Genomic DNA, 11,792 nt, shown 5'->3' with positions numbered 1-11,792 from the left:
GTTGCTCATTTAATTGCTCTACGGTAATTATATTCGTTTAATTAGTAATGGCTGAAAGGATGAGAAACAAGACGGGAAAAGTAAATAACGGAAAGGAATATTAATTCAGTCCACCGCGCAAATCCCGTAATACCTTTATTTTTATGATTTTATCCAGCCTCGAGTCGAGTGCTACTGCAGATTTTAGAGTCCGATAAATTTAAGGATTTTGCATTCGCGCCACTAATTAATTATACAATTCTCGGTGGGCCAACAACATTATCGTTCCCAATTGAATATTCTTTTCCATTTTATACTAAATAAACATTTGCTATAAAACGCGATCAATCATAGTAACGATACTTTATGGAAACCCCGTTCGCGTCCATTGATCTTTTTAAAAACCAATGAAAATGTATGGAACTCCTGCTTCAAACCTTATCGATCATCCCAGTCTGTCGAAAGCAGATTAAGTATACACTCGAAGAATAAATGGAGCGCATAATTCCAATAAAATTTAATACCCGTTTCTTTTCCACTACAGGGGAAGACTAATGTATCCGCAATTCCCGGTTTACTAGATTTTATACGCTATACTAACTCAACTCTAACTCGGTTTACGTTCTAAGCGCGATACGTAGCGCGTCCGTTTCGCTTCTTACGCGTTGTTTTTATACGCGGAACATACCCTCGAATTTTCGGACCCCATTTACCCTATATATCATTCCCGAAGGCAAATTGGAAAACACGGGCGTCCACCGTATTTCGTGTTACACGTGAGCCCAGGGGTTGGGTTATCTTCGCCGGGGAAGCTCCATTGTAACGCAGTGGGCTAACGAACACATACAAGCCGTGGCTCATTACGTCTCACGAAGGTGCATTGTTATTCACGTCGCGTGATACCGGTGATTGCATTCGAACGACCGTAAATATTCCGTCCGGGAAAATATAGCGGTATTACACTTTTCTGTTTTCGTTAACCCGCAGCGGTTATCTGTGCAGTTTGATCTGGTTATAAGCTAAGGGAAAACTGATTGTGATCGCGGGACCATTAGCAATTAGCAAACATTGAGTTTGCGTTCCAAGGGGGTGCAGGGGTTCATCGAGCTAAGGGTGGAGGCACACGAAATAAAATTCACCTGAAGGAAGGTGAATGTAAGTGTTATACACCCTCTGTCCCATAACTAGAATGGCTTTAAAAATATCAGAACTAATTAGAATCCATAAGCAATTTTAAGCATTCGGATCGTTTCTATAACACTTTTACCATTTTTAATAAAGAATTTAATGTTGATTCTTTGCTTTTTGTTCATTTCTCGACGAACGTATACCAATTACTGTCCCTTAAATGTTATGAAACTTTCACAGGTTAATAAAAATTGACAACAAATCATAAAACAATCGGTCATTCCGATTAGCTTTGGGAGAGAGGGTGTAGTCCGAATTCCAGGAGGGTTGTGAATCCTTCGAAACGTTGCCAAATAAATACAGTGTGCAACATTGTGTCCCGTATGCTGAGTACACACAGAAAAAGAAACATAATGAACGACGAAGTACAATGTGTTACATCTGATGGTTGTGAAGTAACCCTTCGAAACGTTGCCAAATAAGAACAGTATGCAACATTGTGTCCCGTATGACGAATACACACAGAAAAAGAAACACAACGAACGACCGAGTTCGATGTGTTATATCTGAGGAGGGTTGTGAATTAATCCTTCGAAACGTTAGCAAATAAATAAAGTGCGCAGTCTCGTTCTCGATAAGTTTTAATTAAGGCTCGTTCTTTATCCATGAAAAAAACTTCCATTCGCAGGATCGTTCGCAATGAAATTTACGCTTGAAAATTAACAGGACGCCTGATATCGAGCGAGGCTAAACGAAACGTAATTTCGCAGGACGAGCAAATGGACGTTGAAACAAAGTGCAGTTACGGAAAGGGACGGATCGCGATGTATGAGTGGGCAGGCATTGAAAGTAAGCTCGCCTAACTACACAGAACTGAGAGCTAGGCGGACGAGTGGTATATCAGGTGAAAAAAGGAACTAGGACGAAGATCCTTTCTCTTTGCAGTCTCAACGAGAAATAACGATCCTGAAAAACGGAGGACAAACATTGTGCACAAAGCGCCGTGCCTTTATTCGCGGAATAAAGTCGCTCGTCGCGAGAGCCACCCTTCGTTTCCTGCCCTTACCTCGAGTACACTGATTTCAATGTACCGTGTCTACGAAAAGAATGAAAAATAACGAGAAATTAGCAGCGAACAAAATGAAACCTTTCTTAGTTGTACTTCGACGCCATTTTTTAGTAGCAATAAACCAATTGATTTAAAAAAAAAAGATGCTTAAACGCGGAACATTTAAACATCAAATTATTTTGAACGTTTTGATTAAATTAAGTTACTCGGAAGTTTGTATTTTTTCACTCAGCGAGGACTACAAGCAAACAATTTTCTGTTCCCTCTGTGCACGATACGAGGCTTAATTGTTTTCGCCAGATTTTTATATCTCACGCTAGAAAAAGAGCAGAGCGAGAGATATGGAATGGTCTCGAGCGAATTTCAATTCAACGCAGGTCTGGGCGAAAATAAATAAACAGCAATATCGTCGTTCGATTGATATAATATCGTACTCGGCTTGAAAAACAGGAAACTCTAAAGAGAATACGCACATAGGCTTGAATTGTAACGCAACAATTCGCATTAAAATTTATACGCATTCACGATACGCAGTTCGTCGAGAAATAATTCATACTTCGGAGCCAATTCGATTCACTTACAACGAATTACAGAGAAACGCGACGAATTTGTTTTCACCCTTGATTTTTTCGCGCATTAGCTCAAATTCTTTAATGAAACGTGTTCATTTACTCCGAAAGCACTTAATACACGCCCTTAAGAAGTAATTCGTAACAGAGCAACGTTGAATTTGTTTCCTGAAAATTGTAATTTCTCCGAGAACTTGTAATTACATTCCAGGTACGATTTTTAATTCAATTAGAAGTACGACAGAAGTTGGAGGAGAAGAAGTTGGTCGACAAGAAGAACAATGTCGACTCGGCAGGTTCAACGAAAGTTAAGTTCCGTCATTGGACGAATAAACCAGCGACACGTTGCAATTACGTGCGGTGAAATTCATTAGAATCTCGGTTGCTAATCAGACATTTAAGACGATTTGGCTTCCTCGGATTTCCAGTGATCACGAATCCGTGTTTCGCGATGTACCGTTCGAAAGCTCTTGTCTTCGTGCTTGCACGCGCAACTCTATTATCGGGATTCTGAATAGGGATTCCTTTCCGTAGATTTATGATTGTTCCTGCTCCGGCCGTCCCAGCTCTACTTCATACGGGTAACAAATCGCAAAGTTCGTCTTATTGCAGCGTCGTTTCTGTTATTTCCCGAAAATCCGCGGGCGCGCGCTTCGAAATACCTTTTAACCGGCCGCGGCGCAAATGGGATTAAAGGTTAAAATTTGTCGAACCCACGGACAGATATCGACAGTTCGCTCGATAGACCGCGTAAATTATTGGCAAAACTTTTCCGCCAGAAGAAGGTCCTTCTCGCGGGTTACAACTGAATTATTAGCGGAATTAAAATTTATCGACTATTTCTTAATTAGCAATTAAAGTGCTTCCTGACGATTATTTGTTCGCGAATTCGATAACTGCCGTTCGAAATGTAGATTGAATTTCTTGAAAATTTTTTATTGCGTAAGCTCTGTGATTGATAATTTTAGTTGTACCAATTATAAGAATATCCCTTCGATAACTAAACGTATCGGTTATCTTAAGAGTGTTGCAAATGAGTTGGTTCGATTATAGGTGGTAACCAAGGTGCCAAGCTGGCTAACGCAATACTAGACGAAGTTATCTAGGTTGACGACAGATTAGGTATACTTAAGACAGTGCTGTTGGCACCGTGCGCAATGGTTTGGTTAAGGTTAATGCATACGTTCGCCTAGGAAATCAATTTACATGTAATTATCTATCCGAGCTTGCCAATCTTCTTAATTGAAGAGCCCTCCGCGAACAGGAAACGTAGATGTTTAGGATAGCTGACGTGGCCTTGATGAAGGCCTGCGCGTAAAGGGGCATGGTCTTCCGGTTTGCTGCACCTCGAGCCACGTAGCAAGCACGAATGTTCCGGGAACTAGACGTAACGTTTTTGCGTCAACCTAGCAATTACGAATTTAGGAAATGTAGCCTATAACGGTTTCATTCTTTTTTTTTTTACGATAATTAAGAGGGGAATCACTTTGATCAGAGTTTGAACATCGTTCGTGTAAATATTCGTATTAAACTACGAAATTTTAAACTCACGCCGCGAATTATACGTTCAACGTTTCCAACCATTTGCTTCGAGGTACCACAGTTCAGGCAACCGACAGTAAAATCTTTTTTGTAACAGAAAAAGAAAATGGAAGAGAAAGAGGAAGCCTTAACACCAACGTCCAAAAACATGCACGATACGAAGGCATAGTCCCTCTACGATTACATTGGGACGCTTATGGTTATCGTTTGGAACATCTGTTGCGGTCAGGTTCCTGGTACTCGGAACGGCTCACTCGTACGTTCTTAAGTACAATGACTCTTCTGTGGGGTTCCTAGGGTGCCGTAATATGGAAATCGTCCCGTTAAATGCGACGGTAAGAACGCCATCACGAATTACGAATCGTAAACTTTGATATCGTAAAGTCGTAGGTACGAAATGAAATGATAACGACTGGGATAATTAATACGCAAGAAGGCAACGTTTAAACAACGTTCGTTACTTTCTGTGCCATGAGAATGATAGTTTGGTTTTACGAGAGGCTGGTAGGTTGCCCGTTTATCGGTCTTACCGAGTAGATACAGCCGTCTGTAGTCAGACACCCTGTGGCTCCGTCTCAGAGGTCCCATTATTTATAATACATTATCGGGCGACACGTCACTCAGTGTCCCGCGACTAAGTGCCTTCTGTAAAAGAACTCTGGACGGTTAATGGAGCCCATAAACATTACTTTTCTCCTATCCGTAACTTATTTATCCTAAAGCGTTGAAGCACATGATTAATTATAATTTCTTATCGTTCTTTGCATCCTATTACAGGATGTTTCATCACCGATTAAAGGCAAATTTTGTCTTATATACATATTCTGTACAGCATTTTCTTGATTAACACGTCGATCGATACGTTAGCCATAGTGACAAGTGTTTTCACTAAGGAATTACAAAATTAATTCTGAAGATCAGGTACCGAAAAAAACATACAGTTTTATAGGTACATAGTTTCTGATTCTATACAAATAAAATTTCAGCTTTATTATGTATCATCGCTGGTGTACCTGGCACCGAATGTGTCGATGCAATCCAACGTCTGTCTACCTTTCGTCCAAGTAGATACATTTTTGCAACAAAACTTGAAGAACCATCTCTAAAGCAGATGGTCCGGTAGAAGGATCCGTCGCATCGAAAACCCATTAAGCTCCATTGATTGGTCACTCCGGGTAAAATAATTCTTTAACGTAAAAAAAGAACTGGGACGCAATTACAGCCAGTCGCACTCGATCCGTCACGCCGCTCTCGAATTATTAATCAGAAATTGCTGTCGCGTCCAAGTAGTTTCACGTTACACACCGAATTATCGGTTTTCATCTGAAACGGATTACCCTAGAGCCGCAATTATGCGAGATTCCGTGCGGCACTCGCGACGTCGCTGAGAATTCTCTTACAGAGGGCGCCGAATTCCATTCCGGTTCATATGCGGTGTGTACCAATTCCCGGTTAAATTCGTTCACGCCCGTGGATCAATTAACGACTAAATCACGCGCGGACCTAACGAGCTTTCCACGGGCCTTATCAAGGAAAACATCGTTCGCGGTGCGAAAACGCGAAACACGCCGGGACGAGAATACAAATTGCCCTTTAATCTAATATACAGCGACGCGTCGTGTAAATGCGGCATTATCAACATTAACATTGACAAACGCACCCCCGTATGTCGCCATTTGGTATGTTTTGTCAAAATTAATAGCAGGGACCGTTCGTTAAACTTTAGTGGAGTCGCATGCATCTTTCGCTACGAGCTTGCGATCTGCAACGAGTGAAATTACACTGCTGGCGATTAAATTTGACGAAAATGTAACGGCAAGGGGAAGTGTGCATTCGTGTCCTGTGCGAATACGAAATCACCACTTTTCTCGTTACGTTCGGCAAGGCAAATTTTAAATAAATTTTCTATCTCGAAGAATTCTTTACAGACGGTCGATATTTCCTCGCTTTATTCCTATTAATTTCAAAGTAATTGATATACAAAAATTTTTTGTATTCGCTGACCAATGGTGGCAGACTCGTTTTATTGGGAAGATGAATTTAAAATAAATATTCTATTACGAAGAATTCTTTACAGATCGTCGATATTTACCTGATCTATTACTATTAGATTCAAAGTAATTAGTATACAAAATTATCTTGTATTCGCTGACCAATGTCGGCAGACTCGTCTTATTTCACTGGGAGTTTACAATATAATCGTTCCGTGAATAACAGCCGTTTAATTGGTGCCAAAGTTTTCACAATTTATCTCAAGAGAATGGCTCGTTTGCGACCAAGTTTCTTCCGAACTTGCCACGCTGATGATAATTAAATAAAACGACGCATTCCAAAACTATCCTCCGAAGACCCGTGCCCGAGTCCGCTTGATAATAAACTTTCCGATACTGCGATACTTTTCTTCGTTTTTCTAGGCTTGAGCTCACTTTATTTTACTTGGAAGCTCTTCGCAAGGATTTAGCTCGCATACGATCGCGGGTGTCAGGACAAGGACACTTCTGACAAAACACTTCACGAATGCTTTACCGTTGTCACGATATTAAGGGCATTCGAGCGTTCCTATCGATGAGCATCGCCTGTGCGCGCCGTTTCCAATCTGAAAACGTATTAAGTTCCGCGATTTCGCGGCTTTCCGTAAGCGTGTCAGACGCCTGAACGCGGGACTAAACGACGGCAACATAAAGCTCGCCATTCGAATAAAAATTGCGAAACTCTTACGCGCCATTTGCACGCGCGCGTAAATCCAATTCGCGTGGACGCTGACGTTCGAATTGACTTTCATCGTTCCGTGGAATCCGAGTGATTTTCGTCGCCTAAACACTCGGACTCGATGGCTGTTGGCGGGTCCGAAATAAACTAGAAATGAACGCTGCTTCATCGACTCTCGTCCGAGGGATAATTTCTCGACGAAATCAATTTATCGACAGTTAGTTGCTGCGCGTTTTTAAGTTTCGAGTTTCATCCAACGTCCGCGGATGGGGGGATGATTTGCTCTTCGATCGGGGGTTGCGAAAACCATTGCGGTCGATGTCTATTACTTCGGCCAGTCAGTTCATTTGTTGCGCCGAAACAACTTGGCCCCCAGCGGTCAAATTTTCGTGAAAGTTGATGTTGTTGCGGCATTGATAAAGCTGCTATCGCCAAAAAAAGAGAGAAATAAATATAAAAAAAAAGAACGTCGACGGGATCCAGTTTAGATTGCAGTCGGATCGTTTTACTAGAATCCCTCGTTTGCTCGAAACACTATACGTCCGACTTTTATCAAAATTCCGTAAACGATTACGCGTATCTCTCAAATTATTCTCGTCTCGTTTTGTCTTACTGTCCTTTGTTAACGTTCAGTTTAATTTCACCCGTCAACGAACACATATTTACCGAAAGTATAGAAATTAGATTGTTTTTTATTTCGCTGCTGCTTAATTTCAATTTTTATCGAGGCCTACAAGTTTCCGAAATTTGTAGCAGTGTTCCCCGTTTGAAAGTTCGTCGATAATAATTCAACCTAGGTCGCGGCTCGAGCGACGAGTGCTCCTCGTCTTATCCAACGACGGGCTCGGCCCCCTGGAAAAAACATTTCTTTTTCTCTCCATTCGAACCCTCGCGGACTTCCTCCTTTGGCCGTCGTAATAACCAGTGTTTCTCATGTGCGCGCGCTGAAACACTCTTGATCTTCAAAGCTGGGGGACAACCCTTTACGCCCAGACGGAGCAAGCTGGCAGCGTGAAGTGGATGAGGTTGCAATATTCAGATGCCGTCAGGGTGGATTTTCCCGTCCGAGGTGGACGCCGCGGCTTCGTGCAGTCAGGATGCGCGAGGAATACTTGGCCGCGGCGACGCCAAGGAATAACTGGTTTCGCGATTGTCGTTCTTCAGTGTTCCGCAGCTGACGGCGTAACCCGAGACACAATAGGGGAAACGCTTTCCAGAACGTCTTCGATGTGCTGATTCTCGGCCGCTGCGAAACTTCGCAGTCTGCAGCGGGATTCCTCGATCTTCGTTCGAGTTCTTGGGGGATAGATCTTCTGGAGTGATTTTTTCTGGGTTCGGTTTATCGAGATTAACACGTTGGTCGCCACGTCACCCAGAAATGGGTGACAGGACTCCATTAAGTAATTGAAAAAAATTAATTTCGAAGGTGAAACGGTAATGAAAATGAATCTGGATAGGATTCGTGAATTTGACGAGGTTACAAAAATTAAGTACTAGAATAAGAGGTAAATTATCTAATCTTCAACAGTCTAGAGACAAAATTTTAATTCTGTAGACATTTCCATGAGTTTCAGTCTAGCAGCCAACGTGTCAAGGAGCTAATAGAAAAGTGCTGGTAATTTATTGCTGGTACGTTCATGCGCCAGCAATGGAAAGACTCAAGTCCTTGCCGTTCTTTCTTTACGGTCTCGTTAAACAAATAATCGAAGCAAACGTAAATATCAGTTTTCAGTCCGAGTTTCGTCGAGCTAAATGGTACGGTAAGGGGTTGAAAATGGAGTGCTATAAATGCTATTGCATAAACTGCTGCGGGGGGGGGGGGGGAGCGATGAGTTTCTCGGACTATTCTATCAGAAATTTATTAACGATATATTTATTTAAAATTTGTCCGAATGTTGACGCATCGTTGACGGGAAATTTTACATAGAAGCGACTTCGTGTCACCGGCTATTATTTCGTAATTGAATGTGAAATTAAAACGACCTAAATAAACTCCAATGAACTTTATTTATATTTTACCAACGAAAATCGATCGAAACGAAACATTTTACGCACGTATCTCTTAACATAACTATACAATTTTTTTTATATCGCACTAGGTTTCCTACGGAAAACCTAAGTAGGCTGCACTGTTTCGCGACAAATAATATTCTAGGAATGCGAAAAACCTACGCTATTCATCTACGATATTTCCAGACAGTTCGATAAATAAAACGAGCTGAATCAAGGTGAAACAAGAGAAGCCAGCGTCGATTGCGTTCCTGTACTCTTCTAAAACGGAGCCTGGAAGGCAGCAATCGACGCGTCACGGGAGGCACTTGCGTCCCGGCGTTTTACCAGGCAGTTGGCCGTGGAAGGGAACTCGAAAAATCGTGGTGCCCGCATCGCGACGCTTTGAATTCGCGAGACCGCGACGACGCCGTCTGCTGGGGTGCTGAATGCGAAGAACACGCCAGCAGCGACCCCGGAAAAAGGGGGAAAGAAGGCGGCTGGGCGTTTCGCACGAGCGAACGAGCCCAACGTGTGCCGCCTGCTGGCATCCCGTGTGTCGCGTTTCTGCGTCCGTGTGTGGCGAATGTCAATAATGGAAGCCGAAATAAAAGGTGAGGAGACCGGGAGCGGCTGTTTGCGGAACTTTTGAATATTATCAGAACTCACGAAGATAGATTTATGCGCATCCCGACGTACATAGTACGGAAGCCAGGAGATTTCTCCGATATTTGCGAGCTGCCACGGGAACACACGTGCTCGCGTAGAGTATTATACGTATTTATCCGCGAAGTTGTTCGAATTTATTATCGGGTCGAGTGGCAAGTTCGGTCGGAGTTTTCAGCGCGTTTGTTCGTACAGCGTTCAAACAACGATGCGAGCGCTATTGTGTTCCATATTTCGATACCTTTCCACTCGTTTGCGCTTACGTTTCATCGACGCGAAAGCATTTTTGAACACGAGTCTGAGGATGTACGAGTCTGATGTACAGATCTTTAATGAATGGAGTGGATCAATGGATCCATTGACAACGTACGAATAATTATACAGCGACGAGGTTAGCCAACGAAATGTACGAGAAAATCTTCGTAATCGTATTTTTCAATAAATCATATTTTTGACGATTAATTTCGGGAGTACTGATGCGTGGCTTTATATTTTTCCCCGATTCCCGCGAAATTGAATTCCAGGTGAACGGGCAGGCATTTTCGTCACTGTAATTGAACGTCCTGGTTGTTGTATGTAATGACACGTCGCTGCAGTTGAAATTTAAATGCATGAAGAGTATTCTATTTGCATCTAAATGCCGATCGAGACGCCCGACCGATATCGTCGCGATGTCCCGCTCTGTGTCGAGACAAACCGCCAGCGTCGTTCACGTATCTCGATGAGAAGTCAAGTCGGGTTAACGTCGCGGATGATCAAACCCTTCTAGAACTAAAAACCGACTAAAATTCCTATTCCGGGATCATTTCTTCGTCTGATATGCGCAGAGGTAGTCCGAATTCCGGTAAAGAGGTACGTAATAATTAAAGAACCGAGCAAGAATATTATTGGTGAGAATATTCACCTTCGCGATTGACATGTTCCGCGGTTCTATCGCAAATATTAATCGGGCTCCTCCGAATTCCCTTCGCATTGCCTGTACGACTTGAATAAACATTAATTTTCGTCCTTTGAGGTGGAAGGTATTCGCGGCACGTCTTATAGGTTTCTAAGTAGAAGTAGGTTGAAACGTCCTAAAGGAGGCTGAAACGCGCCGATAAAGTCTCATCCTGGGCAGGGGCTTGCGCCTGCTCGGGATTTACGCGCGTGGCGCGTGGGTGTGCCAATGGATGTGTTCTTTATAGATCAGGTTTCTGTCAAACTATAATTTTTAATATACGTTAAAAATACATTCGTGCATTTTGCTTGCTCTCCGTAAACAAAGCATGTTTTCTCAGCTATTTTCCTTACCGATCAATGGATCGTTCGTTGGTCCATCATTTTTGACATATTTTGAAAAAACACGAAGAATGGGTGAAACGCGATGGACGATAAAAATGACCGTAAAAAGTTCAACGTCAGGTGTACAGCAATAAGGAACGAAGAGTTGGTGCCTTCTCGCGTAACGCGCAGAGTGCAACGAACAAGAGCTCCCTTATATCGAGTCCAAGTTTTTAGTTTTCTGATCCATTTGGACAAACGTGAATGGCTATTTCGAGAAATGGCTGAAACGGACTTCTCGAACGCGTGGAGTAATTAATTGGAGAGATGCTAGGGGGATTTATTTTCCGAGCTACACGCGCCTCTAACCTCTCCACTAATTCAGTTCAATTTAACTTCCTTGATTTACCAATGTAATTCGCTTTTACGCTAGAACGTTTCGGAAATAGAAATAATGCAGCTGTTGCGGGGGAAATTATCTCTAAATTATCCAACTTCCGCGTGGCGTGACGTTGTTTCCGCGTCGTTGTTTCTTTAATAAACAGAGGTTTGGCTTGCTTAATTTATACAGTAAACGTTATTGGTACGTCGGTTTGGTAAAAATTATAAATTACTCGAAGGGAGTACTTAGTTCGGACCATCAAGAGGCCTTCTGAATTTTCTTTCAACGAAGCCACCGAACAGATTAATTTCAAGATAAAAGAGCAGCCCTGACCTTTCGTCAATTAACACGTTGACTGCCACACTAATACTCTTAAAAATTTCTACTGCGATTACATTTTATTTACTGACTATTGGAGACTACATAATCACACATTTATTGTGGTATTTATTTTTGTAACTTCACCGAAATTCAAATATTTCGTATAAATTCATTTTTT

The sequence above is a fragment of the Hylaeus anthracinus genome, unplaced genomic scaffold (genome assembly GCF_026225885.1).
Source record: "Hylaeus anthracinus isolate JK02 unplaced genomic scaffold, UHH_iyHylAnth1.0_haploid 5, whole genome shotgun sequence".
Taxonomy (NCBI): Eukaryota; Metazoa; Arthropoda; class Insecta; order Hymenoptera; family Colletidae; genus Hylaeus; species Hylaeus anthracinus.
The sequence above is the reverse complement of the archived record's forward strand: the minus strand, read 5'-3'. Positions refer to the sequence as shown.